Source organism: Paramormyrops kingsleyae, chromosome 19 (assembly GCF_048594095.1).
Source record: "Paramormyrops kingsleyae isolate MSU_618 chromosome 19, PKINGS_0.4, whole genome shotgun sequence".
NCBI lineage: Eukaryota > Metazoa > Chordata > Actinopteri > Osteoglossiformes > Mormyridae > Paramormyrops > Paramormyrops kingsleyae.
Window position 1 is genome coordinate 13,196,093 of NC_132815.1, and position 15,384 is coordinate 13,211,476.

At 40.8% G+C, this 15,384-nt stretch overlaps 1 long non-coding RNA gene across 1 annotated transcript; it reads left to right on the forward strand.

Moving 5' to 3' along the window:
* Positions 1–1,427: 1,427 nt before the first annotated feature.
* On the forward strand, positions 1,428–5,551 carry LOC140581152 (uncharacterized). The gene is made up of 5 exons (XR_011984205.1): positions 1,428–1,526; positions 2,997–3,347; positions 4,015–4,116; positions 4,374–4,420; positions 4,629–5,551. It is a non-coding gene; the product is annotated as an uncharacterized lncRNA (long non-coding RNA).
* The last annotated feature ends 9,833 nt before the right edge of the window (positions 5,552–15,384 follow it).

Genomic DNA, 15,384 nt, shown 5'->3' on the forward strand with positions numbered 1-15,384 from the left:
CCCCCAGGTTTCTGAGTGGGACCATTGACAGACTTATGCCTTGTCCACACGTACACGGGTATTTTTTAAAACTGTGTTTTTCCTCCTCCGTTTAAAAAAAATCCCTGTCCACACAAACATTGTCTTCTAAAATATTTCTGTCCACATTAAACCGCTAAAATGCTCTGTGATAAGCATGCCAAAACAACAGGTGGCATTATAACTCTAAGCGTACTGCCATGTTAGCCAATCAGAAGCCTAATTGCCAGTGCTGTTAAGTTGAAAACCATGGCGCACATTCCGACATCTGTGTTGATCAATTTTAAATTTTATTTATCTGTACACACGTAAGAAGTCCTGTCAGCAAGGTTAGCACAAGCACTATTTCGGCTAAGTCCGCCATTGCTCAAACTCGCCTAATGTATACCGCAAACAGCGCACGCTCTGACGTTAAACAAAGTGGACAACGGCACACAATCGGACGTTTCGAGCCAAAAACTCCGTTTTCCCTGTCTACATGTCGACGCTGAAAACGGAGTTTCTTAAAATCTTCACCCTGGATGGAGTTTTGCAAAAGCTCCATTTTCAGTGACCTGAGACGCCATTTACGTGTTTACAAAAGCCCAAGGTGTATAGAAAAAGGTACGTTTTAAAAAATACCCGTGTACGTGTGGACAAGGCATAAATTACGTTAAAAGAATCCACTAAATCTAAAAAGTCCTTTACCAGAGGCTTGTCAGGACAGCACATGTGAATAATAAAATCCCCAACAATTACCACTTAATCATAAATTGGCATATGAACTTTTACAGTTTTACTGTGAACTTTCACAGCGCATTTTTTCCTGAGTGAACCCCCCCTGCCCAGTTAACTCGAAAGTACTCCCATTTGCAGAAGCAATTATGTTTATTTCCCCAGTGTTAGTATATTTCTTTAGATTGAAAGTGGAAATACTTCTGGGGTGTCATGCCTTGCTCGTTCGATCCTCCCGTGTGCCACGCCCCCTAATCTACCCCGTGTGGATTCCCCATGTTCACCAGCTGTTTCCTGTTGCTGTCATTAGTTCAATGTATTTAGTCCGCGTTTCAGTTAGTTTCTTCAGTCCGATCATTAACGTTACGTGTGTTTTGGAGTGTGTTACCCTGTGAATAAATTCCTTTTGTTCATATCCACGGCTTCCTTCGCCTGCTTTCCTGTGCCAGTCGTGACATGAGGCCTGAGCACCCCCCCCCCTCACCCAAAGGTCAAATGAAAGGATTTGCCTCTGATATGAATATCATATTTAAGCCCAGAATCCGATAGATTCGTATGCATCTGTAGAAATCATTGTTATAATTTGTGTGTACTTTATTGGCGCCAATTCATTACAGGTATCCACGTGTATTTGGACTGCTTTACAATTATAAGAAACATGAATTTCTGAAAATGCTAAGCTGCTCCTTAGAATCACTTTGATAAACCCCCTCCCACTTCACTTATGTGCAGTTAAACGGAAGTTAACCATAGCAGCGGCAACATGAAAATAAATTCCTGCCTCATCATTCTATGTAAGTAAACGAATTAAATTATAAAAAATTGTGGAATGTTTTCGACGTCTCATAGATTATGTGGAATTAGCCTTAAATGTAAGCAAGTAAGTAAAGTTTTTTCACAGACAGACGTCACAAAGCGCTGAGCAATAAAATGAAATAAAATGTCAACGAAGTTAAAATACAGAGTTAAAAATAAAACAGAATATTGTAACAAGCTACCAAAAGCCTCGTTTAATTAAACAGGTAAGTCTTTTAGCTGGGCCTTAAACTGTTCGACCAATTGCACCTGTCACAGTGCTGGCGGAAAACTGTTCCAGTCTGGAAGCCACAGATTGAAATGCAAGATAACGACTAATACAGGAGTCAGCACCATATGAATTTTTACGGACATTTTGATCAAAACGCAATTTTACTACGGACATAGAATTGTAATAGTGGGTCAATAAGATATGCTCACAATAATAAGTCAGCCAATAGAGTCCGGGGTTTAATCATCAGATGGCGTTTATTACCCCCATACCACTCCTATACTGTATGTCCACCCTGCTCATCGCCTGGCTTACTCCTAATACACATGCTAGGCGCACGCACATATATGCACACACGCTACGTACAACGATAAACATTAACACTGTACATGACATAACACACAACACATTTATAGCGACACAAGCGATTACTGAGAACTATTTACAAAGCTGGCATCAGTCCAACCTGCCGCGCTGCCCGCCGCTACCTCCGCGATACAGTATTTAGAAACGTAACACGCTTTTTCTCAATCAAAACATTTTGCCGCGGATTCAGATGAGTATTTCCACACACACGTTTCTCCGTGTACTGACAAGTTGACGATCCCTGTTTAATGGACATGCAGCGTCAGATTTCTGCCTGCATTAACAAAAAATGTTTTGACAGTGATACACAGTGATACAATGGTCCATAAATAACATTTGGAAATACTAAAGTATTTTGCAATTTACATTTCCATACCTCTAATACATTTAGATGCAAGATAAGAAATGTGTTAGCGCCTAAAAGCCAAGATAATTAACATTTCTCATAAAAGTCAAACCACATTTCCTGCTTTGAAACTAAGCTATTCATGGTTTCCTTTTCTCAGTTCCTGCTTTATTGTGGCTTCCGTATTGGCAACAAAAGCAACCTGCATTAATTTATGTTACTGTACAAGTCCGATTTACTTATCACTATAGAAAGGTATATTTACAAAAGTTATTAATTTAAAATCTTATTGATTTTTATTTCAATAAATATGCCTGTTCATTTTCGATCAAGTTCTAATTGTTGTAATTGTTTTGAATTAAGAAATTAATATCTCATTACTACTAAGTCTCGCAAATGTTAGCCTTAACTAAAAAATTGAAGGCATTCTACGCCATTCTATTGAGAATTATCTTTATCTCTTTGTGCAGTTTGCTTTCATGAGTAAACCATATCAGAACCGATGTTTGCTTTTTTTCCTCCCAGGCCTTAGTGCCCACTGGGTGAACATAACCGGGGAGCTGAGGCTGGTCCGTCCAGGAGATGATGTGACTCTGTGCTGTACTGAGGAGTTTGAGGAGTCGATGTGGTTCAGCCACCGCCCGGGCGAATCGCCGGTCTTGATCAGCGTGTCCAAAATCCCTAGTGTGGTAGTTAATATTTACCGAAACAAAAGCTATCGGCAAAGATTCATTACAGTTAAAAATTCATCAATCAATGCAGTTAACCTTGAGATCAAAAACCTAACGGTGGAAGATATCCAAGCCTCATATTACTGTGGCGGAATCCATGAGATACAGATGGTTTTTGGAACCAGTTTTACCCTTAAATTCTCAGGTACTGATCCGGTCCACCCCCCGCAGTCCAAAAATATGCAAAGTTGCACAGTTGGCAAATGGTCTTTAGGTGTGAACGTATGACTGAATGGTGTGAGTGCCCTGTGATGGCTTGGCGGCCAGTCTAATTCCTTTCACTGCGCCCGTAGCCTCCCTGATAGGCTCCGGACCCCCGTGAGTCTTTCAGGGGTGGCGCCAGAGATTTTGTTTCGCTGGTGCTATGGGGTTGCTTTACTTTTCGGCGATGGGCTGGTCGCCACAGTTCTACTTCTACTGTAACTGTGTACATTGTGCGACAGATACAATGATGTTGAATGACATGTTAAACACATTATGATAAATTTAATTATACTGATCATACGTTAAAAATAATTTCTAAATAAACCGCAGATATTTCTTGTGGGTGTTAACAGGATGCTACGGCTATTATAGGGTTAACTAAAGTACCCCAAAGCCCCTCCCTGGCGCCGCCTCTGGACCCTGTATAAGACAAGCGGGAATTGAAAATAAATTAAATCAGACTTTTGCTTTAGAGGTAGACACTTTTTGTAAATATTCAATTGAATTTCATGTTCATTCATGCCCCCCCTCTCTCTCTCTCTCTCTCTCTCTCTCTCTCTCTCTCTCACACACACACACACACACGTATTTTCCCCTCTCTTCACTAGATCAAAGGCAGGAGCACCCAGAATTTCCGTTGTACTTGTTCCTTTTGCCACGATGTGTCATATTATTAATCTTTTTTTCCGCCTATTTATGTTACATAAAATGTAAGTACCAAGTTTCAAGTTTTGTCACATATACAAACATACACTGTACTTGTTTGTAATAAAATGCTTTCCACCAGCTCTCTGGGTTGTGCTCAAAAGACAACAACGTGATTAATTATAATAACAATAATAAAAATGAACAAGAAACAAATTAATTAATCGATAAATCACTGTAGGTTACATAATCAGTCGGTCTATTTCATTACATATCATTCTGTGTGTGTTAATATACTACCGTCTGCATATTAACTGCACAGGCTTTACGAAACAACAACAGGATTATACCGAGAGACGACCAGGCAGGGTGAGTAAATACTACAACCTTTGTATACAGTATATTAAAATATACAGTGTATTAAATCAGATATATAGTAAATAACCTTATACAGAAGTAATCACGCGCGCGATTTTTGTTATATGATACCATTCACTTTAATTATAAGAACAGAATTATGAGATTGAGCTGAACACAGAAGTTTTAGAGTTATTCTTTGATTCTATTTTTCCTTCAGCAACGGGTGAATAGACATGCGAACCGGGAAGCACAGATATGAAGTGAGATGCTGTTGTTATGCTGTTGTGGGATGCTGTTGTGCTGAAGACACAAGAGAACACATTCAAATGGACACCGGAAATTACATAAAATTGCACAGTACTTACTGAATCCTGGGTAACTTAAATTTAAAGATTATTCATGTTACAGTAGGAGTGTGGTTTATATTCTAAGAGTAGGCACTTATGTGATAACACATTACACTGGATATTGAAACAGGATTACAAATTATATGTTACGCAAACTTAAAAAGTGTAACTAATGAAGCAAAACAGCACCACCTATAGGCTATGAAATTGAACTCTTTAATACTAGTTACGCTTTAAGTTACCGACAGCCAGTGAAAGGTGTATAATTATCCATATTTTATATAAAAGTGTAATAAAATTGCATGCAGTTACTTGCAAATAAGCACAGAATATATTTTGAGGCACTGCTGCTGTCAGTTTTAGTTCGTGCATTAAGGAGCAGAAGCATATTTGATTTGTTCTGTTACTGTTTTCTGTCTGGTTTTTGTATTTTTAATTTTAAGTTGACACTTGTTTCAATATACGGTTTTGCTGTTTCCAGAAATTTTGAAAAATACTTGTTACTTGAAAATTGTTACACTGTACTGCACCACCAAAATTTACAGAGGACGATCAATAAAATGTCTATAATAATACTTATTCTTAATAATACTTAATATAAACAACAACAAAAACAAAAAAAAAAGGTTTATACCTGGGGTTTTCAACCTTTATCAGACCGGGGTCCCCTTGTTGTACAGAGACACCTTCTTTAAACATTATAAAATTATGTTACAGGTTACATCTGATCTGTATTAACGTGAGCATTAACTATATTAACCTGTTTATTGAGGATTAAATTAATAAATATTAATGACCCTATTGACCTATTTATTTATTTTGTCTTGTTGCTTACAATGGAAAAACTAGACATTATTGATTAAGGCCTATAATTGTTAGAGTTTTTATATTACATTTCTTTTTGGCATCTGTAAAATGAAGGCTTTAGTTTGTATTTAGAAATGCTTTACATGACAGATCTATTTACATGACAAATAGCAAAGGCGTGTCTGTGTATCTTTGCAGTCCATGTAACTACAGGAAACGGGAAACCGCAAGTTTCAGGTCCCAGCTGGGGCTGTCTTCGATGACATCATACTAGGGCCATTGTAGAGAAAAAAAAACTGAGTTTCTGGGTGGGGGTAAAATTCTGAGAAAAGACTCAGAATGTCTGAGATCAAAGTTGCAAATTTATGAGAAAAACACTTTGAGATTGCAAAGTCGTAAATTTGCAAGAAAATAACTTGAAGTCAGTCTTCACTGTTTGCATGTTGCATCAGTAAGAGCAGAGTGTTAATGCTGAATTAGCAGAGCAGTAGCACAGCTGTGCATACATTACTGCAATCCACACAACAGAATGGGAGACATTTCAGAGTTCAAAAGAGGACAAATTGTTGGTGCTCATCTCACTGGCACATCTGTGACCAGGACAGAAAGTTTTTGTGGTGTATCGAGAGCCACGGTATCCAGGGTAATGTCAGCATACCACCACGAAGGACGGACCACATCCGAAAGAAGAAATGGTTGATCAAGAGGAAGCTGTCTGAAGGGGATGTCCGGGTACCAACCTGGAGTGTATTCAAAAAACATTAAACCACAGCTGGATGAGTTTATATAAATTTCACAAAAAGTAGTTTGTCACTACACAATGATTCACAGACCCCCTGCAGTCCCCCCTCCCCCCCCCCCCCCCACTCACCCCCTTGTTGAAAACCTCTGGTTTATACCGTACAAATATTGGTAGAAAAAATGTTAAAAAAACCCAGTAATTTAATTCCACCACCAAGGGGCAGTGTTTCGCCATTTTTTCTGATTCGTTACCAACATGGACTTAGAGCTTGTACCAGAACCATAGACAGAAACAAATTTCAAGGGGCACTCTTAAGTTTGCTCCCTGCCTATGTGGCAGTTTCCAGTGGGGGGTGGCAGAGTTACATGTACTTTGTGCATCTGAGCAACAGTGATGCCTGAATGTTCTCATGTTGCACTTCTGGTCCTTAAATAGTCTTTTAGGTTCTTGCTGTGTTATAAGTTGTTGTGCAGCTTCTGCTCTGATACTACTGGCACATGTACCTGGGTGATCATTGGAAGCTCAGCCTTGCTGCACTTATGCCTAGTTGATGCCTTGACAGCATGTTTGTTTATAATGTGCTGTTTGCCTCACTTAAAATAATCTGCTATATATGTAAGTGTACATGAGCTCTGTCTCATTAGCTAAAGTACTAGATTTACACAGCACTCTTCCCTGGATCCCAGTTTGTGATGCTATAAATCATGGGCCCCGAAATGCTTCTGATCACCTGAGAAAGGTGTCTGAAGCAGCTTTTTGTGACAGCGTGGACAACGTGCTGAGATCCTGGCTTCACCATGGCCTGTCTTCGATCACTCTAGAGCTGGCCTTTCTCTTAGGGTGCTTTCCCACCATACCAGATACTGAACTTTTGGTACGTCAAGAAAGTATCTGTAGTACTCCCTTCCCTCTTAGGTGTGAATAAATCTAGCTTTAAGACGGGGAACCCCTGGGTTTGAAATCAACGCATCTCTCAACACAGAGATATGGGAACGTTATAACGACACTGTCTCCTTGTCCATACAGTACTTCAAGGTGCTGGTTTTCCACTGGTGTACCAGAGCTAAATGACATCACAACACGAAGTGGGGTATTGACTTTAGTAAATGGCTACAGTATACATAGTGCTGGGGGCTGTGCAATATTAATACCAACATCGCATGTTATGCCCATGCAATTCTTACATCGCCAGTCGGCTAGATTAAGATCAGGCTGTATCGTGCCTTCATACTTTACAGACATTATAGCGCAGGCAGTTTACATTTCGCTAAAACATTTTTTTACTCTGTCTTAAGAACAAAACACTCAGCAAGCTTTACAATTTTAATGACTATTTCTTTTCATGATTATCTAGCATATGTTTAAAAATCAGTTTAAAGTTTACCTCCGCTGCTTTTGCATGAGCGCTCCATGCATTCTCTGAGACAATCATAATTATTTTCATCCTTGCTGTTTAAATCACTCCTAGACGGGTTTGTGAGAAATTTAAGCTGAAATCCTTTTTTTGCTTTATACATACACCAATATTTATTACAACAAAATCACACTGGAAATTCTCCAATATTCTGCTGTCCTGGTATATCATACAAAATACTTTTTAAAATTCTTGTCATGCCATCCTAATCCGAACAGATCACAATTACAGCTTAGATCTCTTCTTTTGTCCACAGATCTGTTTTACTAAATTTTATTTTCATTTATCATTGTTTTCTGAGTTCATAACTTACAAGCAGCAGTTGTATTGAGTTTCAGAGGCCGGCTATTTGCATAACAAATTGACAAAGAAAGCATTTTAAGCTCCACCCCAAAGTACTGAAGTACTAAAAAAGTACCCCAGCTGGTTTGACATTTTTGGTACTGGTACTTTTGGTACTGGTACTCGACTGGAAGTCAATGTAAAAGGGAAAGTACCGAAACTACTATACCAAAAGTACGATACCTGCTGCAGTGGAAAATGCCCCTTGAAGGCCGGGGAGTTTATGGTTGATGCTCCAGAATAACTTGTCTTACATTCTGAGGGAGGCTGGAGACATTGAGCCTGAGTGGGACATATTCCGTGCCTCTACTGCAGAAGCAGCTCTGCAGAGGTGTGGCTATAAGGTTGTTGGTGCTTGTCGTAGCAGCAACACAGATTCTGGAAAACTGTCAGGTGATTCAGGAGGGGGAAGCAAAAGCTTCAAGACAAAGCTGTTGATTTACTGATGTATGAACTCTGGGTAGTGACCGAACGAACAAGATTGCAGATACAAGCAGCAGAAATGAACATTCTTTGCATGGTGTCTGGTCACAGCCTTAGAGAGAGGGTGAGGAACTCGGACATTCAGGAGGGGCTCAAAGTAGATCCGCTGCTCCTGTGCATTGAAAGGAACCTGTTGAAGTGGGTATCTTGCTGGGTAAGTGCTTTGGGCATGTCCAACTAAGCGGAGACCCCGGGGCAGACTGGGATACACTGGAGAGATTACATATCTCAGCTGGCTTGGGAATACTTTAGTTTACCAGTGGCCAGCAGACTGATGGACCAGTTGGGCCCTTGAGCAAGGCCCTTAACTCAAATTGCTTGAGGGCCAGTGGATGCTGGCCAACCCTGTGGTGTGACTTGTAAGCTTGCTGTCACTTGTTTATGTGTTAGTGTGTCTCTTTTAGGGCAAGATGGGATGGCTGAAAGCACAATCTATTCTATTCTATTCTCCAGTGCATTCAGAAAGAATGCAGACCTTTAGCATAGGACTTCGATATAAACAAAAATGGAAAAAAAAGCCATAGAATCTGAATTCTTTCTGAATGCCCAGTAGATTAAACAAAGCCCCTTTGTGCTTTTTTTGTAGTGATTGATACACACACACACACACACACACACATATATATATTTTACTCTAGAGAAAATGTCATCATCAATGTAAAAAATCCTGAAGATATAATGCCACCGACAATAATTTTCAACCCACCAAGTCAACATTACTGTGACAGTTCCAACTAAGGACAGAAACCCTGTTTCCCGTCCTTCGGCGACGTGGAACTGATGGCAGGATGGCTCAGAGTTCAGTGGTTAAGGAGACAACGAAGATCAAAGTGGCAGGAAACAGCGTCTTGGGAGTGATAACTCGACTGGATCTCTGGGCAGGGAGCTGGATGCCGTGTGTCAGTGAACGTTTTACGGGGGGAGGGGGTGCACTCTCTGACAGAAATATGGCATTGGTGACAAAAATAATGCATGTCACTGTGCCTTGGGATAAAATCTAATTTTAGAGTACATTAACATCCGAAATGGCAAACAGACATGCCACCTGTACTGTACTTTCCACTAGAACTCAGTCATTTTGAAAGCACCATAGAACCCAATTCCCCAGACAAGCAGACACACTTAAATACCTTCAAGAGTATGAAGACGAACCCAGAGAAAACCCTAGATTCCGCTGGTAATGTATGCTGGCCCAGTTCACAATATCGGTTCCTATGGTAACCCTAGCATAGCTTTTTACAACGGAGAAATAGCAGAGAGCAGCAAAAACCACAAAGAAGCACAGAGCTGCCCCAATTCACCTTTAGCCAATTGTAATAACTGAGGAAACCCAGTGGCAAATCAAAGAAAAAACTGGATTCCAACCCATTGCATTGTTTCACTTTGCATTCTCATCTGCTATTGTATGAAGAGATCAGGCAATATATTACGATATGATAGAAGGCTGCTTGCAATCAGTTTCATTGACATGAATCTTTTTTGAGGCCTTTTCTTTAAAAGTCAATCCATCCATCGTCTAACTGCTCATCCTGGTCAGGACCACAGGGACTCCTGGAGTTTATCCCAGGCAGTATAGTGCACAAGGTTGGGGTACACCGGATGAAATGTGCTTATATATTTAAGCTTAACATCTGAAAAGGAGTGTGGTTGTACTCCAATATATCACAGTCATTTGGTCGTAGGCATGAGGCTACAGGCCGAGTGCCAAAGATAAACACAACCGTGATATATTGAAGTACAACCACACGACTTCAAGTATCTTATTGCTTTTATACAACAGTTCATCCAGTAGCTTTTTCAAGGTAAGAATAATAAAATCCAGCATATTTTCTTTATTTATTTAAAAATTTAAGGGCCTCCACAAAATAAAATACTTCCTGTAACGTCAGTGGGACGAGCTATTGCTAAACAATCCTCATACCGAGAAAATTCAGTCTATAACCGATGTAGTTTTGTCCAATATTGTTGATGCCAGCAGTGAATCAACTAGCCAGCTTATTAGTGGAATAACTTTGCATTGTAAGTTAAAACCATGCCACAGGTCTAATGAATAAAATACCATGACGCTTGAGGGTGAAGAGATCATGAGGTGGACAGCAAAGTTCAATTATTAGCGGACTCTTATTGGGTGATACTTAAAAGGACAGCGCTAAAACAGCAAGCGAGAATAAAGAGTAAACTTACTATTATGCATAGACAGGGAGCTTTTAAGGAGACAAAAATGGATGCAGTAGAGACAGAGCACAATGAGTCATACTCTGAAAATCTTTTTCCGGTTCGGTAGCTTATAAAAACTTAAAACCCGAAATAAATCAAAATAAATCCAAAAAACTGAATACTTACGAACCTTTGCTCTCACTTCTGCCTACGTTCATTTTTGAAACCGGTGGAAATGCGGGCAGGTTCTCAAAAGGCACCAAGTGAGAACCAGGCCAGCACCGGCTCCATGTTGGTGGAATTGAAGTGGAGTGATACAGCCAATGTGAAATGTCCGAGCCTATGGTTGAGCAGAACATTGCACTATCCTGTGCTGAGCAAGACCTGCCTTTATTCTTGGTCTAATTCTCAGTGGGTTTATCTGCACCCATAAAGTTGACATCTGTGGGTTAAATGGATGTGTTTGATGGGATTCGATATAATATATGTTTGATGCATGTTTGAGTTTTTCTTCATTATTACCATCATCATCATCATCATCATCACCATCTTCATTATCACACTGTATCTCCTGGTCAGGGTTGCAGTTGCAACATGATGAACAGGTCATACCAAACCTCTCTTTCCAGGGCCTTAGATTCTAGGTCAGTAGAGGGATTCCTAGATGTTCCAAAGCCAGCTGGGAAATATTATCCCTCCATTGTGTCCTGGGTAAGCCCTAGGGATCCACCCAATGGAATGTGCCTACAAACAAACTCCCACATGAGCCGACCAGGCGGCTTGCCCTGCCCACCTCAACTGACACCACTGACTTCAAAGGAGCAGTGGTTCTCTTTTAAGGTCCCTCTGGATCTCTGAACTCTTCAGTCCTAGAGGGATCTTATTCACAGAGGACTGTGAGAGTGACTGGTAAATTGGTTACACTTTTGCAGGTAGTGAGCAGCTCAATGGTGGTGAAGCTGTAAGACAGGGGTTGCAAACAGAAGCAGACAATATGTCCATTCTCCACAAGGTAGCTGGGTTCACTCTGACAGATGTTCCTTCATTGCATATTTAAGTAAGGTTCTTGCCTGTCCTCAGTTCTAGTGGGCTTTGGATCCAGGACTGTAAAGGTATATAATGCAGGATTACCCAGATGGCCTGAGCTGGTCGGGAGACACAGTGGACGCCTCACAGTACTCCTCACCTACTAACACTCTCATTCATTTTTATTTGAAGGTTCATTACACCTTCTGTGTGTCTTTCTTTTCTAGAAGGGACCTGCACCACCCAAATCCATATGGCTCCTACAGCTCACACCTACCAAGCCCTAGAGAAGCCGTCTCCTGCTGCAGCTTCCCCTCCCCACATAGCCAGTTTCCTCCCTGGCATTGTTTTTATCCATGTTAGCCTCCCAGTTTGACAACATGTCAGGTCGATGGCAACCAAGACGTCACCGTCCTCAGCACAGGCTAAAAGAGCCCAAGACAATTAGCACCCTGCGGCTTCCTGGGAATCTATAACACGTCCCTGTCGTCATCTGGAGATGGCGACGCCAAGCCCAGCTACTCGCTGCTGGAAGCCAACACCGTGTCAGCTGGTGGGGGACATGGGCCGCCAGCAGGAGGGATAAATCAGCGGTGTTAAATCCCCGAACCACGGAGGCTCTGTTTACATACAAACTTGTGAATCACTCCCTTGCAGAACACAGACCTAGGAGGGTTCTCAAAGAGCACTGCATCCTACACATGAAATTCATCCACTAATTCACATTGATGAGAAAAATTAAGCTTTGTTGGCTGTATGTTGGCCGTGGATTTCAAGTGTTCATACACATAATTGTAGGATCCGTCAACTGTTTCAGCACTGGGGTGTTTTCAGTAAAAATGACCTTGCTATCTTTCTTCTTATTCCTTAACATGGGTGGTGTGTGGTTCTTTGGGTTGGAAGGTCGTACTATTGAACCCTTAGGAAAAGTCCTTAACCTTAATCAGTTATTCCAGGGACACTGGAGGATCCTTCTCTCTGATCATCAGTTGTACATCACTTTGAGCAACAACATTTTCAAAATCGATGTATAATCATCTGAACACCATGCCTTCTCTTGTGCATCTTCTCTTGTGCAAACACTGCAAATTTTTCACAGCGATCACTGAATAATAAACATTCTTGGAGTGATAAATGATTGACTCACTTTATCAAACAATGAAGCTAAAATAAAGCTAAAATCGACCCTTCTGTGATGTGAAATATTTAAAACATGGTGACGTGAATTTACATAAGTAATGATCATCAAATAATGAACTGTGGAAATAATTTTGCATGTAAAATATGTGAAATTAATTTATTTGAAATTATATCGTGATTATGTAGCAATAAATTCAAGACACAATGATCAGGCTCAGTATGCGAAATACGGCGAGGTCCGGGGGGGTCCAACACCCCCCATTAACCCATGAGACCCCCTGAAAGCCTCGAAAGCAAAATTTTAAGGGGGTCTCAAGATCGGTATTGCGCAACAATAGGGAGATGGGGACCCCCCCAAATAATGATGGGTATTTTGCAGACTGATCAGGCTGCAGTATGTTTAACATGATCCAGTCTAATTCAGCCCAAATTATCCAATCAAGCCACTGTCCTATCAATCTTCATAATGGTTAGAAGGTAGGATATTTTGGAGGGAAACAAGTATGAGGCCTGGACAATGGCAATGCTATAACCAACACCCCAGTTATCACATTCTGAGAGTGTTGGGGTGCTTAAGCCTACTTCCCAATGTGAGGTATTACTGTTTTCTCCATACTGAGCATTGTCCAAGTTTTCATATTCCTGATATTGAATTTTCCGATGCGGCTTCATGGTTTGTGATTTAATTTCGTTCTGTTCCTGATAGTTTGGGCCAGTTTATCTGTGTTGTAATGTTCCATAGCCACATACATACAGTATACAGTACAGGGTCACGGAAGTTCAGAGCACAAGGCAGGGACACCGTGGACAGGATGCCAGTCTCCTGTACACAATGTTCTCAGTGTGATGTGGAGAGCTTATGCAAACGAACATGCACCTGTGTTGTTCAAATGAAATTAAATTTGGCTGATAGAGATGCTTTCACGACCAGGCCATAGAAAAAAGAAAGATTTTCACTATTCTAATTATGATAGTGTGAAATGTTTATTTAAAGCTGAATAACATCACATACATCTTTTATAAAGGTTATCTGGGATTAAATGAACTCTTAGGGCTGAAATGGACAATATCAAAGGTGTAATACCAAAGCATTTATGTCATTACAGATTTACAACTGAATAGTTCAAACAGATCCTGGCCATGCTGAAGTCAGACTATTACTTACGCAGCACAAAGTCTATGAAAAAATGCATAATTGCTGAAGGACAATGAAGTGCTTATATATGTGAGTGAATGAATGAAAAAATAAAAGCAAAAAACCATTAAGTTAGTTGGATAGTATAAGTTTAGTATTTGCATTTAAAGGCTATACATTTAAAAAACACCAGCCTATGTTGTAATTTGTCTGTCATATGCTCCAATCAATCAGCCTCTGGAGCCAGAATCCAGTCCGTATCTTCCACCAAACTCTTTCTCAGGATCACATTATCTGTTACCTGAACATATTTGCAGGTTGTTTCCATATAATGTGAAGTATTACCATTTTCTCCAAACTCAGTCCAAGTTATCATATTCCTGACATCGAATTTCCCGACGCGGCTTTATGGTTTGCCATTTGGATTTCGTTCTGTTTCTGATACGGTGTCGACTTGTGCCCGTTGGCTCTGGTATAAGCTGATATGGGTCGTCCCGCACGTGGAGTCGTGTACCGCAGATTATGTCATTACGCTTCCTCTATTGCTCTCGCATGCTTGCAACAGAAGCCATCCTTAGAATGCTGATAAAGTAATTTAGCTGAAGAGTATGCAAAGTGAAGACTGCGCTTTTAATTTAGAACATGATAGATTACACTGTTATATGATAAATGAAACGTGTCACAAAAGATAGAACGATAGAGGGCAATGGTCTTAATGAAGAGACTTCAGAGACTCCCCGGCTTCTCGGTGTGTGGTGTTGGGAGATCACTGGCTGATATTGACTGGAGATTCTTTGTGGAACATGGCCTCATGCTGAACCTGCAAGTTAAGGATTTATGTGACATCAGAGACGACTTGTTACTTAAGGAAATGAATGGGACTAATCGATTTACTATCTCAGTAGACGGATGGCTCTGATGATCCGTCCAGGTGAGGCGTCCGTCTTTAATGCCGGAAGACAGAGGGGATTTGAAATGAATGTAACACCACTTGGCTGATTCCTCATCCAGTGAGCCACACAATTTGGCCTGAGATCTCGTTTCTGTAACCCAGACAACGGAGAGTCCGTGGGACAGCGGGGGAGTTGGACAGGACCTAATCTGCTGTTACTCTTTTTCTTTACTGTAAAGAAAAAAGGGACATTTTGGTCAGGAACTAGGGAGGCGAAGACTATACAGAGTGAGCTGGAGAGGTGGCTTTGTAAGGGGCGGGGGGCGGAGTCACAAGAAAAAGCTGCCTGGGAATTTGCCGTGAACGGGGGGGGGGGGTCCATGTTGGTCACCCTTATACATTTTCCATTAATCATCTCCTGTGGTCGACATCGTCTGATGGCTTATGCACCCCTCATATACAGCATAGGAATAATGCCAGGGTTAGGG